Source organism: Monodelphis domestica, chromosome 1 (assembly GCF_027887165.1).
Source record: "Monodelphis domestica isolate mMonDom1 chromosome 1, mMonDom1.pri, whole genome shotgun sequence".
Lineage (NCBI taxonomy): Eukaryota > Metazoa > Chordata > Mammalia > Didelphimorphia > Didelphidae > Monodelphis > Monodelphis domestica.
In genome coordinates, this window is record NC_077227.1 from 9,261,939 (window position 1) to 9,274,122 (window position 12,184).

A 12,184-nucleotide genomic window follows, 5' to 3' on the forward strand; every position below is an offset into this window, starting at 1 on the left:
AAAGAAAGAAAGAAAGAAAGAAAGAAAGAAAGAAAGAAAGAAAGAAAGAAAGAAAGAAAGAAAGAAAGAAAGAAAGAAAGAGGAAGGGAGGGAGGGAGGGAAGAAAGAAGGAAGGAAGGAAGGAAGGAAGGAAGGAAGGAAGGAAGGAAGGAAGGAAGGAAGGAAGGAAGGAAGGGAGAAAGAAAGAAAGAGAGAGAGAGGGAGAGAGAGAGGGAGAGAGAGAGGGAGGGAGAGAAAGAGAGAAGACTGCTCGGTGTCCCAATCATTAATAATCTGGGAAGATGAGAGCCCACTATATTCTCATTATTATTGAGTAACAATGACCCTGGAATATGAGCAGGAGGTGGGCGAGGTGGATCTGTCCCAGAATAGAGATAAAGCCAGAGAGCTTCTCTGCCAGCCCACGTCATTGCCACACTTGGGGAGCTCATGCTTTGGTTGCTGTGGGAGTTCTCTCCAACTCCACTGATCTCAGAGCCGCTGTCCACTGTGCCTGAACAGACTGTTTCTTGACTTGCAGTAGACAACAAAGTCAGCCCCCTTCGAGGTCCAACTTCAATCTGACAGTCATTTAGTGTGATGGGAATACAATAGGGACAAAAAGCATCTGTGCCCTCTGGGGGCTCATGCGCTACTTGAAGGTGAGGCTCAGAGATGCCAGAGAAGTGATGCCTCAGATAAAAGTGAAGACAAGAAAACCTGGACCAGGAATGAGCCCTGATGGTAGAAAGCCTTCCCAGAGGTGGCAGTCCCCAAGGGATCCTGGGTGATGATGATGTTGATGATGATGATGGTGATGGTTCATTTTAGCATTAAACTCACTTCCATATAGTGTTTTATGGTCTGCAAAGTACCCTGTATGTATTATCTTATTTGATCCTCATAAAGCCCTGAAAAGGGAATGCCTTGAAGGCAGTAAATCAGTCTTCTAGGTTGAGGTAAGAAGTAGGTGCACCCAAGGCAGCTAGGAGGCTCAGTGGTTTGTGAGTCAGGCCTAGACCTGGTCCTGGGTTCAAGTTTGGCTGCAGGCACTTCCTAGCTGTGTGACCCTGGGCACGTCACTTAACCCCCATTGCCTATCCATTACCACTCTTCTGCCTTAGAACCAAGACACAGTGTTGATTCTAAAACAGGTAAGGGTTTAAAAAAAGAAAGGAAGTGCATTCTAGGTATGGGAGCACTAGCCCTAGGATCAGAAGATCTGAGTTCAAATCCTGTCTGAAGCTTGCTACTATATGAGCTTGAGTAAGTCTCTTAACTTCCCTGGGCCTCAGTTTCCCCACCAGCAACATGATGGATTGAGCTAGACAGCCTCTGAAGTCTTTTCCATCTCTCGATCTAGGATCCAGTGAAAGTCAGGGAAGCCAGCAGTAGAGGCCAGAGTTGGAGGCCTGAGACAGAGGCCAAAGGGAGAGGCTAGAGGAGCAGACCAGAGGAAGAATGGTGAGCTAGGGGAACAGCAAAGACATCGGTTTGGGTGCAGCAGAGAGGCCTTGAGAATGGGCGGTCCGGCTGGATCCAGATGGTGGCGGGAGCACCGTGACGGCCAGGGCAAGTAAATTCTATTTCAGTCACACCACGGCCTACCTGATGAGACGTTTCATTCCCCTGCAGGTACTTCAGAGAAGAAGCACGCTGAGGAGGCCCCTTGGATGGAGCCATCATGGAAGAAGAGCCAAGAGGTCAGTGTTGGAGCTCTCCCTCCCTCTGCGGCTCCCCAGTGTTGTGCAAAATAAAGGCTTGGAGGAGATGATCTCTTCTAGCACTGTCTAGGCACTCATTCATTTTCTCATAATCAAAAATATATTTTACCTCCAGCTTAGTCATGCTTGGGGCAGCTCAGTGCCACAATGGACACGGAGACCCGTCCTGAGTTCAAATCTAGCCTCAGACTCTCTCCAATCGGTTGTTTCCTCCAGTGGTGCTTGGTTCCTGCCATGTCTTGGGCACTGCTGGAGATACAAAGGCAAAGGGGAGACATTTCCTTCCCTCGAGGAACTCACCGTCTAGAGGAGGAGACAAAGGGAGGTGCCTGCATCCTCGTGTCCTCTCTGCCTCTGGCCTTCCTCTTCCAGCCTCGGAAACAGAAATGCCGTATCTCTGACCAGGTTTCACGAGCTCCGCTGCTGGGATGGCACCCAGAATGTAAAGAGAAGAGGGCGCCGTGCTCTGGGGGCCGGTGATGCCGCACTCTGCTGGGTGGCCGGTCAGCACACAAGGATGCAAAGGAAAAGGCAGGGCCGGCCAGTCTGTGGCAACTGCTGGGACTGGCATCCCTGGCGGCAGCGCCCTCATCACATTGCCTTCCCGACTCCTTCGAGGCTCTCCTTCTGTGGGAAGCCCTTCCCATTGCTCTCTCTAGCCTGTCTCGAGCTCTGCTTCCTGCCTCTCCCGTTCGACTGGGAGCTTCTTGAGGGCAGGATGTTTGCTTCTTTTATCCCCCAGAGCTTAGCACAGTGCCTGGCACATAGTAGGGGCTTAATACGTGTTTGTGGACTGACTGACCGCTCCAGGGTATCCCGAGGGACAGCTCTGTCCTCTGCTATCGGCTGGCTGCCCCATCACTTGGGCCCCTCCATTTGTTAGTGACCAATCACCTGCATTACTTTAAATATCCATAAGTGAGAGTCTGCAGACATTCTGGCCCGTGCCCCCCCATACAGCCAGGGCCTATTTCTCCCTATTTCTCTCCCTAAAAACAACGCTGGAGCTCCCCCCTCCTCAGCACTCTGTCTAGTGGAGGCTGGACATTGGAGAGCCTCTAATCTGCTGCCATTTAAAGAGGGCTCTGTGGGGGAAGGAGAGGGGGGAGGGGGCTGTTCATTTGGTCATTTCCCAGAAGCTGACCTACGGGATTCCATGACACCCAGAAACTCTACTGTATAAGATGAAATCAGTTCTGAAACTTAGGCCTCCCACCAACTGGAAGACTTCACTGTGTCAGTCCCTACCCAGAATCCTCCTTCTCCCCCCTCCCCACCCATCAGTTGTCTTCTCCTCTTAGACTGGGAGCTCCTTAAAGGAAAGATGTTGGTCACTTCCTGTAAATCCCCAGAGCTTAGCATGGTGCCCAGCATACAGTAGGTGCTTAATCAATGTTCATTGACTATCGGCTCCCTTGGTCTCTGGGAGAGTAGGTTCCAACCTTCGTTAAGTCTATGGCCAGACGTGGCATGGCTGCTGGGGGGCTCTGGGGCTCTGAATCCTTCCCAAAGATTGCTCCTTGCTCCCCGGAGCTCTGATGCTGGCCAAGCAGCAGCATCAGGGCTAGATACAGACTCCAGGTCTTGTGCTTGTTCTCCCACCCATTCTGGAGGCACCATTCCCTGCACCTGGAATGGAAAAGAATGAATGAAGAGGCCAAGGACTACGTGGCCTCGGAGAGCCTTTTTCCTTACTCCCTGGCCTCCCTGGGTGCTGTGGGGGAGTCACCAACCTCCCCATATGCAAATAGATCAGTGACAGTTTTTTAAAACACTCAGGGCTCTGGCTATCTATCCGTTGATATAAATATTCATTAAGCAAGTACTTTGTGCCAGACATTGTGCTAAGCACTGGGCTATGCATTGTCTTTATTTTTAAGCTTTACCTTCTGCCTTAGAACTGATATTAAATATGAGTTCCAAGGTGAGGGCTAGGCAATGGGGGTCAAGTGACTTGCCCAGGGTCACACAGCTAGGAAGTGTCTGAGGCAAGATTTGAACCCAGGACCTCTCATCTCTAAGCCTGGCTCTCTATTCACTGAGGCAGCCAGTCTTATCGTTGCTGGCCTTTCCTTTCAAAGAAGACCAATGACTTGTGCATGAATTGGATTTAAATGAGGCAAAATTGCACAAAGCCATCCGTCTCCTTCTCTCTTCCAGCCTGCTGCGCATGCTTCAGCCCCTTGGGGCCACTGTGAGAGTTGGGGGACAGGTAGACACCAAGAGAGGACCGAGAGATCCTCCCAGCCACGGCAGACCAGTTACAGGCTGCGTACATGCCGCCCCGTCTCTCCAAGGCCCTTCCCTACACATCAGCCGGGCAGTGGCATTTCTGTTTCCTGGTAGGACTAGGACGAGGATGCAGCCACTTCTCTCTTTTCCTGTGAGCTCTCAAGACTGCATGACAGCTTGCCCGCACGGAGAAATCTCATCACAATTAAGATATTCTCAATCCTTCCAGGAAAACGGAGCAGTGAAGAATGGCTCCCCCAGCAGATAATGGTGGCAGATTTGAAAAATCGACCCGATGGCAGGCTGAAAGGCCTCCAGTCATAAAAGGGGTTATGAATGGGGAGATAGCGGAGCTCTGTGAACAGACTCCATTGAAGTCGCCGGGAGAGATGGATGCTGTCAGTCTCTTTCTAGGGAAGAAGAAGCCACCCCGGTCTAGTTCTCATTGTGGAAACTGTCGGCCTGACGCCAATATGGCAGAGCTATTTAGGAGGATGGGAAGAAAAGGACGAGGCTAACCTAGCTTTATCTACGTACAGCAAGGATGCTAGAGCCCAGGATAACCTTCCCAGACAGGCAGTGGCGCCTGGGACACTGAGGAGGAAGGGGCACAGGCTGGGAGGGATGCCCCGTCCCCGGGATTTTCATTCTTGCCCATGAGCAGTTACTGAGTTTTGAACGAGTTGGGTTTGGGTTTGGTAAGTCACTCCCTTCTCTTCATACATGAATCCTTTTCATTCTCCAGTGTCCATTTCTCAAGTCTCTTCTCCTTAAAGAGGCAAACCCCTCCTTGTAGGACTGACTCTTCCCCTTGAGTTCTCTCCACTCCCATGACCATCGTCCTCATCACCTGTATTATCAACCTCCCACGTGTTCTCCCTTCTTGTTTCTCTTCACTCCAACCCATCCTCTAGGTAGCCTTTGGCTGTTTTCTTAAAGGAAAAAGCTGACCATGTTACTCCCCTACTCAATAAACTTCAGTGTTATCCTATTACCCCAAGAGCAAACATAAACTCCTCTATTTGGCATGTAGCTTGTTTGGTGCCTTCCCTCCTCCTCCGAGATCTCTTCCTCTCTCTAAGATTCAGCTCAAGCACCACGTTCTATGGAAAACTGCCTAATTTCTCTCCAAGCACTAGTGCCCTCCCTCCCACATGACCTGGATTTAGCTCCTTTGTAAACATTTTGTGTTTGTTCACTTCACATTTACACCATCTATATTTGCATCTACACTGGTCTCCTTCATTTGAATGCAAGCTTCTTGGGGGGTGGGGGGGCTTTCCATCTTGATACTGTCTAAGCACTCAAAACTTGTTGATTGATTGTCCCAATCAAAGAGGAGTTTGAATCTGTTCAAGAAATCACAGGCATACAGAAAGATTTACCCATTTCAGAAGCCCAGTCATGTCCCACATTCCAGATAGCACTGGCATGTACTCTGCATGTGTACCCCAACTCTATCTATTCTTGTGCTATAAGTTCAAGCCCATTTTTCCAACAGCTGCTGTGTGTATTTGAATGCCCCTCTACTCTAGTATGGGGAAGCATTTTGTGCCAAATGCCCTTAGTATACATCTTTATTAAATGCTAATCAAGTCTGCTATCTGATGGTTAGTAGGACACACACCTATGGGGGCTCGTGAGCTATAGTCAAAGGAGTTGTCACAAAGTTACCCTTAGGACCCAAGTATGAGTTGTACCGCTGAGGATCCAGCCCTCCAGGTTTGGTACAGACTGGAGAGAAGATAGGTCAGAGGGTAGAATTACACTTAATAGCTCAGTGGTTTCATCTCTCTGAGGATTCATCTCTTTATCTGTAAAATGGGAGGGAAAATACAAGCAGTGCCCCTTCACAGATTCAAAGGGCTTTGTTCATAAAGCGCTACAGAAATCTTGGCTGTTTTGCTTAGACTGGGCATGTGGCATGAGAGTTTTTAGTGCAGGGTATCCAGTTTATTCTGGAATCCCTGAGCAGTTAAGGTTGACTTTTCTCTACTGCCCCCTGCTCAAGCTCCAACTGATTGCTTCAGCACAGTTAGTCGCCAATGAGGGTGGTACCCCATTCCATTTAAGCCCTCAACCTCCACCTGCTTTGGCATAGGGATGTTTAGTCCAAACACAGAGCGATCACAAAAGTACAACTATTTCCCTCCATCACTTCAAGGCGATGTATTTCCCTCCTTTATGCCACCTGGGTCACTTGGGAGAGACTCAGCATAGTTTCTACATAGTACTGATTCCACCAAGTTCACACCCAAATAGAGCATCGATGCCAGATGAGTCCTCATGTCATCATTTCTGAATAGAATTCCCCTGACATTAGGCTGGGTGCAAACCCTGGCAAGGGCTTCATTCCTCAACCCTGAGAAGCTGGGGTGCGGGGTCCCTAGGAGGCTAGCTAGATACCCTGACCTTTAGAGATTCCCAAGTTCAGCATCCCAATCCCAATCCCTTCACCTCAAATAAAAGAAGAAATCATGAGCCAGGCAAAGAACTAAGACCCATTTTCCGCAGAAGGCTCACGGTCTCTCTCCTTCTAGCCTTGTTTCCCTCAAAAGTCTTCGAAGTAGATCTGGAGAAATTTAGTGACTTACAAGTAGCAGAACTAAGATTTGAACTCAAGACCTTGACTTTAAATCTTGCCTTCTGTCCTTTTTCACCAAGCTTGCTTTTGGTGAGGAAGTTTCACCTCCTTCCCTACTCTAGCTATATTCCAAAATAAAGTAAGACAGCACATAAACTCAGCTGCATAGTCATGGTAGCTCCAGAAGGAAATGATTTATAGCAACCTCTGGGCCTGACCCTTGGATTTGCTCAGCTGGATGATTGGTCAGTTGATCAATGAACATTTATGCTTATAGTGTGAGGCCCCAAGAAAAGGGAACCATGGATGTGAAGTTTCCAGAAAACGGGTGCTTCCCCATGATATTCCAACAGAGTCCATTCAGCACTGCCCTGGGGAGAGAGGATTTGTCAAAGACCCATCGTCCTCCCGATCCCAGCCCAATGGGTCTGCTTTCATTTCCTTGCCCATGCCATCTTTCCTTTGCTCTTCTCTTCCCATCAACATGCTATTATCTCCCAACACTTTTATCCTACAGATGTAAGGATAATTTAGGGTCGTGACCTAATCTAAGTTTGATTTTTGGTCACCAGGGGATATCCCAAATAAAATACCCAAGTCAGTTTGGAAATCTATGGTGGTTTAATCAATAGAGAGGGAAGAGATCAAGGAGAAAAGAGGGGGAAAGGGTATAGGATTTCACCTGCCTGGCCTGTGCCAGGGGGAGTTTAAAATCCTCTGCCACAAGGTTTCTGAAGAAGATTAGAGGCTTCTAAGAGGATAGTGTCTGGGAGGTAAAGGAGGAAAAATCAGCCTAAACTCCAAGAGAGCTCAGAGAAGATGCCTCACCTGAACTAGGTTACTAGACTTCCTCCAGTATGGTATCAAGGAAAACTCACCACTAAATGGGACAATAGCTGCCACCATGCCAAGATGCCAAAAGGCTCAGCACGCTGCCGCCAGCCACCTCTCTGCCACCAAAGACACTGGAGAGAGGAAGTGACACGAAATATATAGACGATTTTATACTACTTTCCTGCATCTCATCTGTACCAGTGGTAGCTTAAGCTTGACTTAGGGCAGCTCAAGGGTCTGTCAGCTGTTTCTGATTTGTCATTTGCTAGCATGTCTGTCATAGGCCATCCTCCTAGATACTTAATCCTTAAGTACAGGTGTAGACATTCCTACTTTTGTTAGACTAAGTAGGGTGGAGTAATCTAAAGTTCACACAGAGAAAAAAAGAGAAAGGACCCCACAGCATTATGGCAAAAGCAGTGAATGAGCGACTCTCATCCTCTTCCAGGCTTGAAGAGCAGAGGCAGGTGAGCATTTTCCCAGAAGCCAGGATGTGACCACAGCAATAGCCATAGATGAGCATGCACGATGCTGAACCGGAGAAGGACCCCATGGTATGGGCTGCTTCCCAGATTCATAATGATTTCCAGAGAAGCAGAGAGCCTCCCCTCACATCCTCAGAACTTAGCACAGTGGTGGGCATAGCATTGGCTCATAATAAATGTTTACCCATCAACTGATCCTTCTTGTGGCATTTGTAGCTGATACAAAGCAGGGAGACACAGCTAATGCCCTGGATGGCAGTCGGGATCCCCAAATATCCTGAGAACTCTGGGGCTGAATCTACAATGGAGAATTTTAAATATATTTTATTTGATCATTTCCAAGCATTATTCGTTAAAGACATAGATCATTTTCTTTTCCTCCCCCCCAACCCCCCACCCCCCATAGCCGACGCGTAAGTCCACTGGGCATTAGATGTTTTCTTGATTTGAACCCATTGCTTTGTTGATAGTATTTGCATTAGAGTGTTCATTTAGAGTCTATCCTCTGTCATGTCCCCTCAACCTCTGTATTCAGGCAGTTGCTTTTCCTCGGTGTTTCCACTCCCATAGTTTGTCCTTTGCTTATGAATGGTGTTTTTTTTTTCTCCTGGATCCCTGCAGATTGTTCAGGGACATTACACCGCCACTAATGCAGACGTCCATTACGTTCGCTTATACCACAGTGTATTAGTTTCTGTGTGCAATGTTCTCCTGGTTCTGCTCCTCTCGCTCTGCATCACTTCCTGGAGGTTGTTCCAGTCTGCATGGAATTCCTCCACTTTATTATTCCTTTTAGCACAATAGTATTCCATCACCAACATATACCACAGTTTGTTCAGCCATTCCCCAATTGATGGGCATCCCCTCATTTTCCAATTTTTGGCCACCACAAAGTACAATGGAGAATTTTAATGGAGATAATTGTAGTCATAAACCAGGAGTCAAGAAAATCAGGGGCAGCTGGGTGGCTCAGTGGATTGAGAGCCAGGCCTAGAGATGGGAGGTCCTGGGTTCAAATGTGACCTCAGACACATCACAGCTGTGTGACCCTGGGCAAGTCACTTGACCCCCATTGCCTAGCCCTGACCACTCTTCTGCCTTGGAGCCAATACACAGTATTGACTCCAAGATGGAAGGTAAGGGTTTTTTAAAAATCATACATTGGGATACACATTGGGATAAGCACGGGAAGAAGCTAATTGTTTAAAACATAATTGGAGAGGGCAGTCAAGTGGCTCAGTGGATAGAGAATCAGACCAAGAGATGGGAGGTCTTAGGTTCAAATCTGGCCTCAGACACTTCCCAGCTGTGTGACCCTGGGCAAGTCACTTGCCCTTTGCCTAGCCCTTAACACTCTTCTGCCTTGGGAGCAATGCATAGTATTGATCCTCAGAAGGGGAGGGTTTAAAAACACAAGAAGCTTCGTTGGCCTGCAAGTACAGTTCTTGATACTAGAGCCAAAAACTGCATTGAGGGAGGCATGATTTCAAGAAATAAGGAAGAGGGACCGTCCTGTGTGTTCTGGGGAGCCAATGGGATGTGCTACAAGAAGATGCTATAGGTGGAACCCCAGCCCTGAGTTTGAATCTTAGCTCAGCAACTTGTTAACCCTGATTTCTTCCTGTCTGGTCCATTCTCCTCTGTAAGTGAGCAGGGAGACGAGAGGACTTCTAAGGTTCCTTCCAGCTTTCCTTCTGGGATCTGATCTCCAGAGTCATGTCCGGAGCCACAACTGAGGAAGGACCTTGAGGAGCTGAGAGCATCCTGAGCCAGGCGACCAGAGTGGGGAAGGGCCTGGAGTCCATGGCCTAGAAGGATCAATTGAATGAACAAAGAAAGGCCTTCCAGAATCCTGGAGAAGTTAATCCATTCATCTCTGCAGATCCTGGACCCAACCTAACTGACCAGTAACCGTGTGTGTGCCCGCCCCCCACCCCCACCCCATCCTCATATACTGGCAGCCCCAGACACTGGGCTTCAGTTTCCCATCCCCCTCGTCCAGACCCACTACCTGCTCCCCTGGGTGCTCTCCTCTCCATCCTTTGCCTCCCAAAACAAAGCTCGCTTCCTTGGCCACCAGGCTCCAGCATGGATTGTCTTCCACCATTCATATTAAACCCTCTAAAGGACACGGATGTTTTCTTTTTTAAGGCACTTAACTCAGTGCCTACCCTAGATAGTGGTAGTCTCTCGGTGACCGAGAATGACGATTGTCTTTGTGCAGTTTCATCTACGGTGTACCCTCATGTGGCTTTGGAGTCCACAGGCTGAGGCGCACAGTTTGTGGCACATGGGGCATGGGACACCCGTTGTTATGGGAGGTGCGGTTGTGGCCTGGTGTCAGCGTTCACGCACAGCGGCAAGACGTCGATGTCGCTCATCTTCAAAGGCGGTGGCGGCATGGTGAATGTGGGCTCGCCAGCTGCTTCTGTCAGAGGCAGCGAGTTCTAGTTGCTTTGGTGTCATTCCAGCCCACTTCAAGTTGGACTTTAGCTGATCCTTGAATCTTTTCTTTGGTCGGCCTTGTTTCCTGAGTCCAGCTGACAGTTCACCATAGAATACCTGTCTTGGTATTCCCTGTGGGTCCATGCAGATGACGTGTCCAGACCATCGTGGCTGGGCTTTGAGGACCAGGACTTTGATGCTGGTGGAGTTGGCTCTGTCGAGGACTTCCTGGTTGGTGATTTGGTCCTGCCATCGGATCCTCATGATTGACCGGAGGGAGCGTTGGTGGAATTGCTCCAGCTGTTTCATGTGCTTCCGGTACAGTGTCCATGTCTCACAACCGTACAGGAGCGAGCTGAGGACCACCGCGTTGTACACTTTGAGCTTTGTCGCAGTGCTTACACCGCTGTGTTGGAGGACTTTGCAGCGCAGCCGCCCAAGTGCCTGGCTGGCCTTTTGGATCCTGGCATTGATTTCGTGGTCTAGGGACCCGTCGTTGGCGATGGTGCTGCCCAGATACTTGAAAGTGTTGACATTAGAAAGCTGCGTACCATCGATTGTAATGCACAGCTGGTTCGTTGGCCTCCCTGGTGCGGGTTGGAACATCACCTCTGTTGTTCTGAGGCTGATAGTCAGGCCAAACAGTTTTGTTGCAATGGAGAACCTGTCCACAGTGGTTTGGAGATGATTTTCTTGGTGGGCCATGAGAGCACAGTCATCTGCGAAGAGAGCTTCCAGGATGAGTCTCTCTGTTGTCTTTGTTTTTGCAGTCAGGCGGCGAAGGTCAAATAGTGAGCCATCTAGTCGGTATTTGATGTAGACGCCCAGGTCTAGATCCATCACAGCATGTCGTAATACTTGGGTGAAAAATAGGTTGAAGAGTACCAGAGCAAGGACACAGCCTTGTTTCACGCCATTGGAGATGTTGAAGCGATTGGAAGTCTCTCCATCAGATAGGACTTCCCCTGTCGTGTCGACATGAAAGAGCTGGATCAGTTTGACGAATTTTGCTGGGCAACCAGGCTTGCTGCAGATCACCCACAATGCGTCCCTGTTCACTGTGTCGAACGCCTTTGCCAGGTCTATGAAGACAATGTAGAGACTCAGGTTCTGCTCAAGGCATTTTTCCTGCATTTGCCTCACCGTGAAGACCATGTCGATGGTGCTGCAATCTGGTCAGAAGCTGCATTGTGATTCAGGCAGGTTCTGCTCTGAAACAGATGACAGGAGTCTGTTGAGTATAACACAGGTGAGGATCTTTCCAGTAGTGGAGAGTAGTGAGATGCCTCTGTAGTTGTCACAGGCTGCTGGTGAGCCTTTGTTCTTGTTTAGGGCTATGATGGAGGCATCTCTGAGTTCTGGGGGCATGTCTTCCTCTTCCCATATGCTGGTCAGCACTATGTGGAATGCCTGGAGAGCCTTTCCCTTTAAGGCCTTGTACACCTCGGTTGGGATCCCATCTTTACCGGGTGCCTTGCCTGCACTCATTTGTTTGATGGCTTTTTGGACTTCCTCTTTTGAAGGAGGGATGTCAAGTTGTTCAATGGAGTGGTTTTCGGGGATCTGGTCAAGGGCGCTTTGGTCGACTGAAGAGGGTCGGTTGAGAAGCTGACTGAAGTGTTCTTTCCACCTGTTGCTGATGCCTTTTTTATCTTTTATGAGAGTGTCACCCTCAGAGGATAGCAAGGGAGTGGTGGTGGGTTTTGATGGCCCATAGACAGTCTTGAGGGCACTGAAAAATTGTTTGTAGTTTTGCATATCAGCAAACCACTGGATTTCTTCTGCCTTTTTTTCCCACCATTGGTCTTGCATCTTCCTGATCTCACGCTGCACTGTGGCTTGGAGAGACTTGAATCTGTCCTTTTTAGGAGCAGAGTTTGGGTTATTTTGCCACTCCATAA

The 12,184-nt window shown here is 48.8% G+C and overlaps 1 long non-coding RNA gene across 1 annotated transcript; it reads left to right on the forward strand.

Annotated features, from left to right (window-relative positions):
• Window positions 1-382: 382 nt before the first annotated feature.
• Window positions 383-1,768, forward strand: LOC103097188 (uncharacterized). Its single transcript, XR_460009.3, has 3 exons — window positions 383-641; window positions 1,343-1,443; window positions 1,615-1,768. It is a non-coding gene; the product is annotated as an uncharacterized LOC103097188 (long non-coding RNA).
• Window positions 1,769-12,184: the final 10,416 nt, after the last annotated feature.